The sequence below is a fragment of the Balaenoptera musculus genome, chromosome 2 (genome assembly GCF_009873245.2).
Source record: "Balaenoptera musculus isolate JJ_BM4_2016_0621 chromosome 2, mBalMus1.pri.v3, whole genome shotgun sequence".
Classification (NCBI taxonomy): domain Eukaryota; kingdom Metazoa; phylum Chordata; class Mammalia; order Artiodactyla; family Balaenopteridae; genus Balaenoptera; species Balaenoptera musculus.
In genome coordinates this window covers 109,802,436-109,815,658 of record NC_045786.1, presented here as the reverse complement: position 1 = coordinate 109,815,658, position 13,223 = coordinate 109,802,436, and the positions used below count along the sequence as shown (strand labels likewise).

The 13,223-nt window shown below is 42.8% G+C and overlaps 1 protein-coding gene and 1 long non-coding RNA gene across 7 annotated transcripts in view; one reads left to right on the top strand and one right to left on the bottom strand.

Moving 5' to 3' along the window:
* The window catches only part of AKAP6 (A-kinase anchoring protein 6), a 584,194-nt gene that overhangs the window by 435,593 nt on the left and 135,378 nt on the right, over nt 1-13,223 (bottom strand). The window lies entirely within an intron of this gene.
* Nucleotides 2,559-11,737, top strand: LOC118889959. Its single transcript, XR_005018631.1, has 3 exons — nt 2,559-2,698; nt 6,795-6,973; nt 11,458-11,737. It is a non-coding gene; the product is annotated as an uncharacterized LOC118889959 (long non-coding RNA).

The following is a 13,223-nucleotide window of genomic DNA, read 5'->3' as shown; positions in this document are numbered from 1 at the left end:
AGGCCGCTGACCAGTACCCGTCCGCAGCCTGGGAGTTGGGGACCCCTGATCTAGAGGATAGCATCCAAACATCTTATGTGGGCCCATCACAATTGGGCTCCTATCTACCACTCCAGCCTCCCATTCTTCCCCCTGATTTGTACCCTATGTTCTAGACAAATGAGTAAAAGGCCCTAATGCCTTATAGACTCTTCTGTGGCCAAGGTTTTATCATCCTTTTCTCTTTGTCTGGAAGAACCTTCCATTATTTCTCTAACTAGCAAATGTCTAATTGTTCTTAGCACAAGCATCTCCTCTCAGAGGACCTCCTGGACAAAATTAACTGATCGCTGTATCAATAAGTTACAGTTGAGCTGTGGTTGGTGTTTTTCCTACCCATACTAGGAGCTTCTTGATGGACTATTTCTCTCAATCTTTGTGTACACGATACCCAGCATAGTCCCAACACATGTCCCAACAGCATAGGCCCTCAAAGCATGTCTCTGAGTTAAACTGAGCACCAAACTAAGAAGTGTGCTACTTCTTATACAAAGTTGTAAACTGCTCTCTCTCAGCCTTTCACCTCACTCAGTAGCAATCTCTCTGTCCTCTGTTCCATTAAACAGTTGTTCTCATCACCCCTCATCTTTAACCAGGAATAACGATGATACCAGGATATATAGCTGTTCTATCTTAATCCAGATGGGTTGCACACATTTCAAGTCTATTTTCTATAATTAAGGAATAGGGTTTTTTTCTTCCTATAAAGACTTTTACGTCAACGTGCAAGAGAGGAGAAGCACACTTACAACTAGCTGATGCTTGGTCTGTTTCTAGAAGTGCTAACAACAACAACAGCAAACCCTTAAGGTTTAAGTGAAATTTTGTATTATAAAGAACTAGAACCATCAGACACTGAAACATTGAAAAGTCCCTCAGAATTTTTACCAAAGTTTGCATCTAACATTCTTATCTTCCCCTAAAACCTAACAGGCAACAATTAGTAATAACACGTCAACCTCTCATTTCACTTCCCTCTAATCATTCTGTGTTCTCATAAGAAACAGCCTCCAAACTACACAAAATCTTGTTTGGGGCATGCCTAACCCCTCCTTCCACTGCGTTCAGGAAAATTCTTGTCAATTTAACAAGTAAATGTTTGATTGCAAAAATCTGAGTCTTGCCATTTCCTCTACTTTGTCTCTAGTGTCCAAAAACCAAAAACATGATTTTTAACAAACGCATTTATTATAAAGAAGTTTTACTCTAGTGAAAAAAAATGTGACTGTTTCTGGGTTCACTGTGATGGCATTTGATTTGGATGACTAGTACTGTTTACCCATTACAAACACTCATCTGATCCACTAAATTTGCACTGTGCAAAGGTTCACTGAATTAAAACGCCCCCTCCTCTGCCTGGCAATGCTGTATTTCTTTACAGAAATCTTCAATAGTGACTCAGAACTCCTCTACCATCATAGAAATCCACAAAGGACCCATCAAAAGTAAAAGAAAAATGTTAATAAACAGCATTTACAAAATGCTGACAATTTTAATTTGCATAACAAGCCTCCCCTGCTTCCCAGGCTGTTAGCTGCTCCCCCAGCATGCTGGCCACCTCAGGAACACAGGCATTCTCCCTTAAGGCAATTTGTTTGTTAGTCACCCCTTCAAGGAGAGGCAACAACAAGGGGGGTGGGGGGGTGGATTCTATATCCCCAGGACATAGTATAGTGCCAGGAATGAAGTCAGTGCTCAGTAAACACTGTGTTGACAGGAAGGAAGGAGAGGCAGGGATTATGGCTCATGTGTCCTGCTTATGACATCTTTTAGGTCACAGAAAACAAGATGAGCATTTTTTCCTAGGGCTTAGCTAATTTTCATGTTTCTGGAGCTCTCTTGCCACAGTTTAATGTATAATCTACTTTTCAATATTAATATTTAAACTAGCAAATACATCCCCTCAAAAGATATAAACCAAAGTGAAGTTAAATGAGACGATTGTTGACTCAGTTTTGCACCTTCAGGAATTCACTGAAACTAAAACCAGGAGTCATCATGAGTCACTCCTCCTCCTCTTGCACAAGGAAAAGGGATGCAATCATGGAATGGATTGCACACAGAGAATGAAGCAGGGCCCTCCGGTAATAAAACCTGCCCCAGTCTCTGCATGCCAGTAAACCTAGAAAATACAAACCCCAAACAGACCTTTAACCACTTACTCATTTGTTTACATTTTGAGAGCCTTTATAAGAGTAATATATTTTAGCTTTAAGAGACTATCTTCCTTTCCCCTCATCATTTAACAGTAAAGTAAAAGATTTCTTTCACGGAAGTTAGACCTTCCATTTCACCAGCACTAATAGGGCCTGTGGTTTCCTCCCTGATCAATCAGTAAGTTATTTATGGCTAAGCCTCAGGACTGTGCAATTAGAGACACTGCAGAACTCTGCTAATGGTCATGCATCGGGAGCAGCAGTTCTAGTCTGTAGGAAATCAAACTCAGTCATTATTTGGGTTCACTTCTAGTAATTAAGCATTTAAATAGCATTTTGCATATCTAGCATGTTCAGCAACAATTTTTATAAGCATTCCTCATAACAACCTAGAACACCACCACCAGATGAATACTATCATCTTTATAAGTCACAAAGTTACGGTGGTCAGGGACCAAGAAAGTCCCTCCCTTCTGCGTGAAAGTGATGCTTCTCCCCTGAGGGTAAGTACCAACTCGCTTCTCTAACAGCGGTTTCTGGTTTGTGCTGATTTTTCCACAGTCCTTCAGTCTTTTACTAGTTCCTCTCTTGATGGATAGCAATATTTCAGAACTTCTGACCCTGTCCTGAAAATGCCATCCATCACATGCTCTGTGGCCAAAGTGGAGCAAAACATACTGGCTTAGAAATAATGGTCATGTAATGGCCTGACGTTAAGCTGCTCTAGGGAGTTATGATTTAAAGGGAACTTACACACCTAAAGAAAAAGAAAAAAGGAATTGAGAACAACTAAAAGAATTGTTATTTATATTTGGAGCAAGTCAACCACTAAACAGATAAACTCGGTGCTTAAAATGGATTGTTCTCTCCCTCACCTATCAAGGAAAAGATTCTTTAATTTAATCTTATACATGTATTGTGCATGTGATGGTTAATTTTATGTGTCAACTTGACTGGGCTAAGGAATGCCCAGATAGCTAGTAAAACATTTTTTCCAGGTATATCTGTGACGGTGTATCTGGAAGATATTAGCATTTGAATCAGTAGACCGAGTAAAAAAGATTGTCCTTAGCAATGTGGGTGGACATCATCCAATCTGTTGAGGGACTGAATAGAACAAAAAGGTAGAGGGAGGGCGAATTTGCTCTCTCTGCTTGAGCTAGGACATTCGTCTTCTCCTGCCCTCAGACATCAGTGCTCCTGTTTCAAGGACATTTGGACTCAGACTGCCACTTACACCACTGACTCCCCAGTTCTCAAGCCTTAGGACCTAGACTGAGTCACACCATCAGCTTTCCTATTCCTCCTGCTTGTACACACCAGACCGTGGGACTTCTCAGCTTCTGTAGCTGTGTGAGCCAATTCCTATAAGAATTATCTATGTATAGGTATGTATATCTATATATGTATGTTTATATGTATGTATATATATATATATACATACACACACACACACCTCCTATCAGTTCTGTTTCTTTGGAGAACGCTGATTAACTTAGTGCACTAACTATAAGCTAACGCTTGAAACAAAAGGAAGCAACAATCTCAGGATCAAGAGGCCATTCACTATGAACAAGTTCTATGAGGTTAACCATCTCTTAAATTATTTGTTTTTAAACAGTTTTACTGGACAAACAGTTCAGAAAAACATAATAGATGTGTATACCTATATAGATTCCATCAAGAATTTTGACTCAGTTGGTCAAGATGTAGACAAGATAACAGGACAACAGGAAGTCAGTACCAGATCTAATGACCTTATCTAACGGTCACTGGTTTCTGAGTTCTAATCAGTTTGGAAGAAGGCTTTTGGTGCCACCCTGCATTTCCTGTGCTTTGCCTGTTTTGGACAACAGGTGTCTCCCTCTAAGTGCTTCTCACCCATGCACTTCCTTCCACCTCACTGTACATCTTGGTACCAGTCCTGACTATCTTTCACCTTGGTCCCTGCAATAGCCAATCTCTGCCTTTCATCTTGCTTCTCTCTGGTCTTTTGCCCATATTCTAAAAGGGTGCCTATCTTTCTTTCTTGCTTTGCCTAGTTTACACCTATTGTTCTATCATAATTATTAATAATTACTTTCGTTCTCAAAAGTGCCCCCCAGTGGGTGAAATCGTATGCCTAACTTTAAAACAGCGTAATTCTAACCACATCACTCCTCCACTTAACCCTTTCAGTGGCTTCCCCTTGCTCTTAAAGTCCAAATTCTTTGATAAGGCTTTTTAACTTCTTAATACCACTAAACTGTACATACCATGAGGGAAGGGATTTTTTTTTGGTCTGTTTTCTTTACTGCCATGACCCCAGGGACCAGAAAAGTGCCTGGCACATAGTATATACTCAAACATGTGCTGACTGATTAGCTTTTAAGGAACCCACAGTGTGGGCACTACCTCTATCTCCTACTTTAGCTCTGCCGTCTCTTCTTTATAGTCTAACCTTCAGTCAGATTTTACTACTTTCAGTTCCTTCTCACCTCTAGGCCTCTGCATACGTTCTTCCTTCTGCCTGGTACATTCCCCTCCTTCCGCCAGCTCTACCTCTCTCTTCCCCCTAATCTCTAGCCCAATTCCTTTAGGGCCCTGCTTTAAAGTCTTTCCTCTAGGAGGCCCTCCCTAACCCTCTAGTTACGAAATATCCCCCAACTATTTACGCCCACACCACTCTGTACTTCTCCTAAGCTAATACTCATCATATTTACTTTCCAGTTAACTATTTTTGCTTGCTCTCTCCCTCTCTCCTTCTTCCCTAGTCTGTTTGCTTCCGGATAGCATTTATACATATTCTCAGCACCCAGGCACCTAATACAATGTCTACCACATGGGAGGCAGCTAATAAATTACTGTTGAATTAGTGAAAATAAGCTAATGTGATCTTAAACGTACAGTATAAAGATAAAATGGGATGACAGTCCTGCCTCACACTGCAGTGGATGATGTTTAGTCCTGCATACCATTTGTTAATATAAACATAGCCCCTGCCTGCTCAGAGGAAAGCAATCAGGGACGTTAACAGACTACAACACAGAAACTGAGACAGTTCAGCCTAGAAAAGAGAGGGAAAGAGGAAACAAAGAAATAAGAACTGCCTTCACATTTCTAGAAGAAATATTAAACATGTTTCGTATGGCCCCGCTAGGATCAATGAAAGGAATTAGAGGACAATAGGCTTGGGCTTTTTTAGCAGTCAAAGCTACCTGAAAATAAATATGTTGTCTGTGAGGCATTCCTTATAGGCAAATTGTGACTTGGCGGGGGTGTGAGATTGGACTAGATTATTTTTAGTCATAAGTAGCAAAGAAAAAAATAGTAGAGGTTGAAGTAGTTAAAGCAGGTTGGTCAGATTAGAAGGGAAGTCCCCAAAAGACTCCTATGCGTCCCTCACTCAGCTGGCTGGGAATTCATCCCTGTCCCCACTCTACACACCTGTGAAGAAAAACAGGCTTGCTCAAGTAGGATAAGAAGCAAGGTTTAAAGAGCAGGATACTAAAGGTAGTACAGTCACTGAGGAGAAAATTAAATGGTTGATGGTAATCCATTCCTGTTTAAAAATACAACAAAAATATACAAGAAGATATTGGAATCAGTAGTCAACTTTTAATAAACACAAGAAAAAGAAAAAGCTGTTCACTTTAGTTCAAGGTAAAGAGGAAGAAAGATCTGATCTTCTTCATAATAAATAATATCTAATAACACTTGTGTTCATAGCGCCTGAGTAATTAATAATTTAAAAAACAAGCAAGCAAGGAGATGGAGTTTTCGACCACTTAATTCCATGAACATAATACTTCTGACCACTTCATATCCTTAACCCAACCTTCAAGTCACTGGTGTAAACGTGCATGTCTTATCAGGCTCTGAGATAAGACTCCAGGTGACAAACTGATGACACTGATCTCTGTTTTGGAGGCCCTGTTGATCTGTGGACTTAGTGGGACAGGAAAGAAATTCCCAGCTGCAAGTCAGAAGAAGTAGCTAGGCCTTCGCATTCAAAAGAGCCTGTCCCAGGGGAGTGGGACCGCTGTTCCCAGGAGGGCTTCCAAAAGATCTTCTGAATTATTCATGGTTTGAGTTAGAGCAGCCCACTGCAGAGAATTTTAGAGTGCGCTTATGTTTGGCTACCACGCAGGCCCATTTCAAGGACCTATTCCGGAACTCAGGGAGGTCAGGCTGGTTTGTAAAGCACCCTGGTGTGTGCCTTGGAACTTCTTTCCCCTGGCCTCCTCTGAGTTGCGCTATGACCTTGCACAAGCCTTTCTTTCTCCTAGGGGACAAATTTGAGATTTAAACACCTCAATATTCATAATTAACATTTTGACTAAACATAAATAGAAATGCTTGCTACAGTTTTGCCACCACTACTCCCCAGCACCCACCCCCCGCCAACACACACACACACACACACACACACACACACACACACACATACACACAGCATTTTCTAATCCAAATGTAAAGAGAGAAAGATATCACTCTCTAGTTAGAAAAGAAACAGAGCAAGAGATAAAATATGCGATGCCGGTTAAAGTCAACATTCTAAAAATTAAAGGGCTTCATTCTCAGGACAGATTGTCTTGCTCTCACAATGGTTTTCTACAGACTTTGGACTGAAGTCAGAGAGTATCTGCCAAGGATCACAGCCATCCCCCTACTCCACCCACAGTCACAACCGGCCACAGACTATCAGCCCACAGTCTGACAACGCATCCAGAGAGGATTCTGACCCCAGAAGGGACTGCTCCACGAAGAATTAACTCCTGGGGACCCCTGGCATCAAGGTTAGTTCAAGTGCTGTGTTCTAACTGAAGAAAGACTTGTTAGCAAATAAAATAACGAAGTCTGGTGATCAGTCATCAGGCCACTGCAAATGGGCAGGAGCAGGATGTGGGGTGATGGCATAAGGGCTGAGCAGAGGTAGCTCTTCATGGAGGGGGGCAACCAAGGAAGGGTAGGATGGCAGGGGGAGGCCAGGACCAATGGATCGCTGTTTGTTGTGTGTGGTTTTGCTCATGTCTGTTTCTTTTAATGGGAGAGACTTTGAGGGTATTTATATCCTAAGGCAGGGGTCCCCAACCCCCGGGCCATGGACCGGTACCAGTCCGTAGCCTGTTAGGAACCAGGCTGCACAGCAGGAGGTGAGTGGTGGGTGAGCGAGCAAAGCTGCATCTGCATTTACAGCCGCTCCCCATTGCTCACATTACCACCTGAGCTCCACCTCCTGTCAGATCAGTGGCGGCATTAGATTCTCATAGGAGCATAAACCCTGCTGTGAACTGCACACACAAGGGATCTAGGTCGCATGTTCCTTATGAGAATCTAATGCCTGATGATCTGAGGTAGAGCTGAGGTGGTGAAGCTGGCACTGGGGAGCAGCTGCAAATACAGATTATCATTAGCAGAGAGGTTTGACTGCACAGAGACCATAATCAATCAATTGCTTGCAGACTCATATCAAAACCTTACCAGGGAGTGGCAAGTGACAATTAAGCTGCCTCTTACGGACTAGACTGGACATAAGCAACACACTTCGGGTGTCACTGTCTCCCAATACCCCCAGGTGGGACCATCTAGTTGCAGGTAAACAAGTTCAGGGCTCCCACTGATCTGCATTATGGTGAGCTGTATAATTATTTCATTATATACTACAATTTAATAATAATAGAAGTAAAGTGCACAATAAATGTAATGTGCTTGAATCATCCCGAAACCATTTCCCCCTACCCCCGATCCGTGGAAAAATTGTCTTTCACAAAACTGGTCTCTGGTGCCAAAAAGGTTGGGGACTGTTGTCCTAAGGGGAAGAGTCAACAAAGAAAGAGAGGTTTGAAGATAGAGGAAATAGACAGGGGGATGATCAGTGGGCAAGGGGCCCAGGAAGCAGGGAGGGGTAGACTAACTGCAGACAGGGCAGGGACACCTCTCCCCTGAGGAAGGAGGAAATGGTGAGTGCCAACAGTGGTAGGCAAGCCTGGGTGTGGACGCTGAGAAGTTCTTACCCAATGATCAACCACTTCTTGGTGAAGTTGGGGGGCATGAGGCAAAAGTTTGGACTGGTTCTGAGAAGACAGGGGAAAGGCTGACCAGGAGGGTTACTGATGGCCCAGAGGCCCTCCTGACAGTTGGCCTGGGTGCAGGTGCCCCAGGAGTAGCCCCCACGGGAGATCACAGAAGAGAGTAGAGTCCATGAGGGCCAGGGCAGCTGGAGGAAGCTGTTCAGAGGAGGTGGGAAAGGATTGGAATCAGTAGTCAAGAGGGTTAACTGACCATAAAAGGTGCACATTATATGGCTGGTTTCAAAAGAAGGCTCAACAGGTCCTGGGGTCATCAGCAAGTCCTGGTGAGACATTAGACCCTCTTGATGGCAGTGTTCTTGTGAGTGCTCTACAAAAGGCAAAGACTAGGTCCCAGGATGAAGAAGCAGCATAGAAATGCCTACTGAGCTGCAGAAGACTAGCACCTAGAGAATCTCTCTCCCTACTGTCCCATGACTTCATCATTAGATAACCCACTCTACCGTCCTGAGATGACTCATTTGACACAGGTACTGCCACCTTGTAGCTTCCACAATCAAGGGAGAGATCAGAGCAGCTGGAAGCAATCAGGGAAGGGGAATGCAGCGCTGCATCCAGTCACCCGCAGCAGAGCCACATGCCAGGCGGGCAGGGAGTCCAGCCCGGAGACTTGAGGCAAGCCTAGCTGGGTTCCTGCGATAACAGGAACGCGTGGCTTGGACATTTTGAGTGTCTACATCTGTGAAGTATGGAGTTTGTCCTAGAATCTAGATGATTTCTAAGCTGTTCCCTGCTTCTATTATTCCTTATAATTCTATCATTAATTCTACTTATAATTTAAACACCTGATGCCAGAGTCCGAGCATCTCTGGCAACCTAGATCTACCACTTAGCAACAAACGAACAGGAAACAATCTGGGACATCAATGTGGCTGTCATAATTTGTTGTTTGTGTCATTGATTATCATCTAGAAAAGTCGTTTTCCCAATTGAGACTTCTGAAATATAAATTGAGGGAAGTGATTCAAAAAGCCCCCTTTTCACTTTTTCTTTGAAGTGAAAATCTTATCTCTTTTCCCTTGAAATTTCTATACTTCATTGGGAGGTGGGGGTAAGATAGGAAATGGGAAGTATTGGAATGGAGAGTGGGGGACATGGTCCAAATGAATAAAAAGTTGAAAATACCACCCATGTGAAAGATCAGAAGAAATTATGGCTACTTACCTTAGCCAAAGAGATAAGCAGTTACCTAGACAATCCCACTCCTCCCCACCACCCCCATCACCCGCCCTTCAGCAGATGGGGTACACCACTCTGCCCTGCCCACCAGGCAGCACCCATAGCCTACAATCCAATCAGATTTTCCAAGGGCCCTGGTTGTGTTAAGAAGCAAGGGGGGCAGAGGGAGCTTACAATGAAGGCCTCTCTGTATCAATATCTAGAAGAATCCTAGAGAGGACTGAGCTAAACTGGTCCAAATCTACTTCATTTCTCCACATCAGTTTATTTCTCTCAAAACTTGCCACCTTCTTTCTCACACCTTCTTTTTCCTCCTCAGCTTCTTTCCCAAAGAACAATCCAGATTCATTACCTCTACATCCTCAACCCACAGTAAAGAGACTTCCTGCTACCACCCTTCCTCCAGTTCCTATTCTCTCTACCACTCAGATTCGAGATATGATGCTGAGCAAAAAGGACATGGCCCCTGCCCTCACCCCACTTACAATCTAACGGGCAAGCCAGCTGTTTCCTCTACAATCCTCTCTCATTATTTTTTACCTACCAGATGTTCCTCCCTCTTATCGTCCTAGCAACCGTCTATTCATCTTTTTACTGGAAGCTCAAATGGTACCTCTCCTGTGAAATCTTTCTCTACTCCCCTAGGTAGATTTAAATGCTTGTTTTCCTGTGTTCGCACAGCACATAGTACATAATCAACCTGTTACTGGTAGGGGTTGGTTGGTTGGTGATTTTTGTGCTTCTGTCTATTCACTAGGATGGTAAATTACTCAAGACAGGGGATGACGTTTTCTCTCGGTAACTCCAGTGCCAGAAGAGCATGGCATCTAGCAGTAAACAAATAAAACTGTGTTATATAGTCCATACCTCAGATGATATTCCATCCATTCAGCCATTCACACTACAAACCTCAGGACCACCTTTGGTTCATCCTTTTCTCTCTTCCCCTACTCCACCGAAGTCCTGACATATACTTCTGAGTCGCTGGCTTCCCCTTTTCTGTTCTGCAACCCCATGGTCACAGCCTCATCCCAGCCCCTGTCTTTTCTTACCTGGCCTATGACAGCAACCTGCTCACCACTTTCAGCCCTCCCACCACTGGCTGACCTCTCAAGTTGTTGCAAAAGTGATTTTCTAAAACACAGGTCTAACTTCTCTATTCAATAGGATAAAGTCAATTCCTTAGCATGGTTCCAACTCACCTCTCCAGTCCCATTTCCTACCTCTCTGTGATTGACCTGCCCCAACCAGCCATCTACTCACGTTACGCTTGGGTCACATTAAACTGGTACATGCCATGTTCGTTCCTGCTTCCATGCCTTTGCATGTGCTCTCCACCCTACCTGGAACACCACCATCACCTGTCTATTCCCTCTCTTCCCCAAACACACACACACACACACACACACACACACACACACAAGCATATGCACACACATACCTTTTCCCGGCAAGTTCCTATTTGGGATAGAAGCCCAGCTCAAATATCAACTTCTCCATGAAGCTTTTCTCAAGTCTGCCAGAATTCATTCGTTTCTCTCACACTGCACCCACACATTACTTTGTTCATACCCCTAGCTAGTATAGCACTTAATGTACTGAATTTTAATACTGTCTACACAGCTGTGTCCCCTACAATATTGTAACTTGTCGGTGCCCAAGACATATCTAATTCATCTTTGTAATGCACGCAAGCCATATAATACAACATACAGGAGGTTATTAATAAATGTTTTCACCACTGCTGAAGATGACTGTAGAGTCCGCATGTCTAGAAATATTAGAAAAGAAAATACGGAACTTTAACCCGAATGCTGGGGGCACACACTGGTCCCCAGGCAGAGGGATGGACTAGATAATCCCTCAAGGACCCTCTCAATTCTAGTCTGATTCTCAGAGCATTTACTGAGTACAACAGGCCAGGCACTATGCTGGTGACTTTTTTTTAAATCAAGCATCTTATCTATCTCTCACAACAAACCTGTAAGGTAAGCAAATTATTTCCTTTTCAGTGCTGAAGAAAGGTAACCTCAGAGAGAAAAGACTTTCCCAAGTTCCTGCAGCCAGCCAACAGCAAAGCCCCCTACTGACGTGAAATTCAAAGACAAGCCTGGCCAAAAGGAATCGAACTTTTTTAAGCACTGAAGCACAGCAGCGCTCCGCTGGCCCTAATGAATGGGAAAGAGCCATCAAAGACAACACATGAACAAGCAGAAATCAAATGGTTTTCCCTGTAGCTTAAGTAAGCCCTGGTCTCTGTTGAGATTGAGCCATATAAAGTGTAAAACTTAATAAAAACCAATAAGAACCCAATCCTTATTACAACTGCAGTTGAAAATATCCCCTACAGGAAGGAGAAAGATTTCAGAAGCAATGAAGAAAACTCTAATTAGTCCCTCACATCACACTTTACTCAGCAGAATCCAAAACAAAACTCTAGATGGCGTCCCTTTCAAAGGTCCAGCGATTCATTAGTTACCGTACTTTGAAATAGCTGCCAACTAGTCTGTTTCCTGCTTTCTTTCCAGTGCTGGCCTCACTGGCCTCCTGGCTGGTGTTTCTCACCCCGCTTCCCTTCATCCTCTGCCATGTATAGCAGAGCCCAACCTCCATTCCCTGATCCCACCAGGTTCTTTCCCTACCAGATCATTACTCACACTGTTCTCAGCCTGCCATGACCTTCCCCAGCTTCTCAAAAATATATATTCAATGGCCAAAGCTGAAACAATTTGAGCAATGTAACAAATAACCATAGTATTGAATTACAACCTAAAGTATAAAATAAACATCCATTAGTCTATACTGATATAAATAAATGCTTGAATAATGAAATAAAGGCAAGAGTGACATTCCTTACCAAAAATTCCAATTAATAAATGTAGGGAAATAGAAAATCACCATTATAATACCACAGTAATCATTGCTACAGGCAAGATCCATTGACGAGTGCTAAAATCAGTGGGGAAAACGTTCAGGGGAAAAACGATATGAGCACAGCCTCAAAACAGCACCTCCCAAATTTACTAATGACTGTGATGCTTTTAACAGATGCCCACAGATCCTTTGACAGACCTCCCTCCAAGAGATGAAGCTCAAGTCCCTTCACCCTGAGTGTGGCTGAACTTAGAGACTTGCTTCTGAGGCATAGAGCATGGAAAGGAAAAAACAGTAACTTTACTGGCAACCACGACCTTAACCATGTGATCAAAGTTAAAATCACCAGCAATCAGTTGTGCGGTTATCATGAGATAACCTGATAATCTGATTTACATGATGAGAAGGGGACATCACTTCTGTGGTGTTCTCCCCCAAAATTCATAATCTTAGTTTTATTCAGGTGAAAACACCAGCCAGACTAAAACTGAGGGACATTTTAGAAAATACCTGACGACTAGTCTTCAAAAGTATCAAGGTCACAAAAGACAAGCAAAGACAGAGAAACTGTCACAGACTAGAGGAGACTAAAGAGATGCGATGACTTAATGCAATGTGGGGTCCTGGATCAGATCCTGGAACAGAAAAGGGGCATTTATGGAAAAAAACAGGAAAATCTGGAGGAAAATAAGTGTTTGGTTAATAGTAGTGTATCAATGCTAATTTCTTGGCCTTGATAAATATATTATGGTTATGTCAGAGGGTAACATTAGAGGAAGCTGGGTAAAAGTTATATGGGGACATTCGTACTATCTTTGCTACTCTTATAAATCTAAGTTTATTTCAAAATAAAAAGTTTTTTAAAGTACACCTTTTCTTTTTCTGATTCTTGTATGTATTTTAT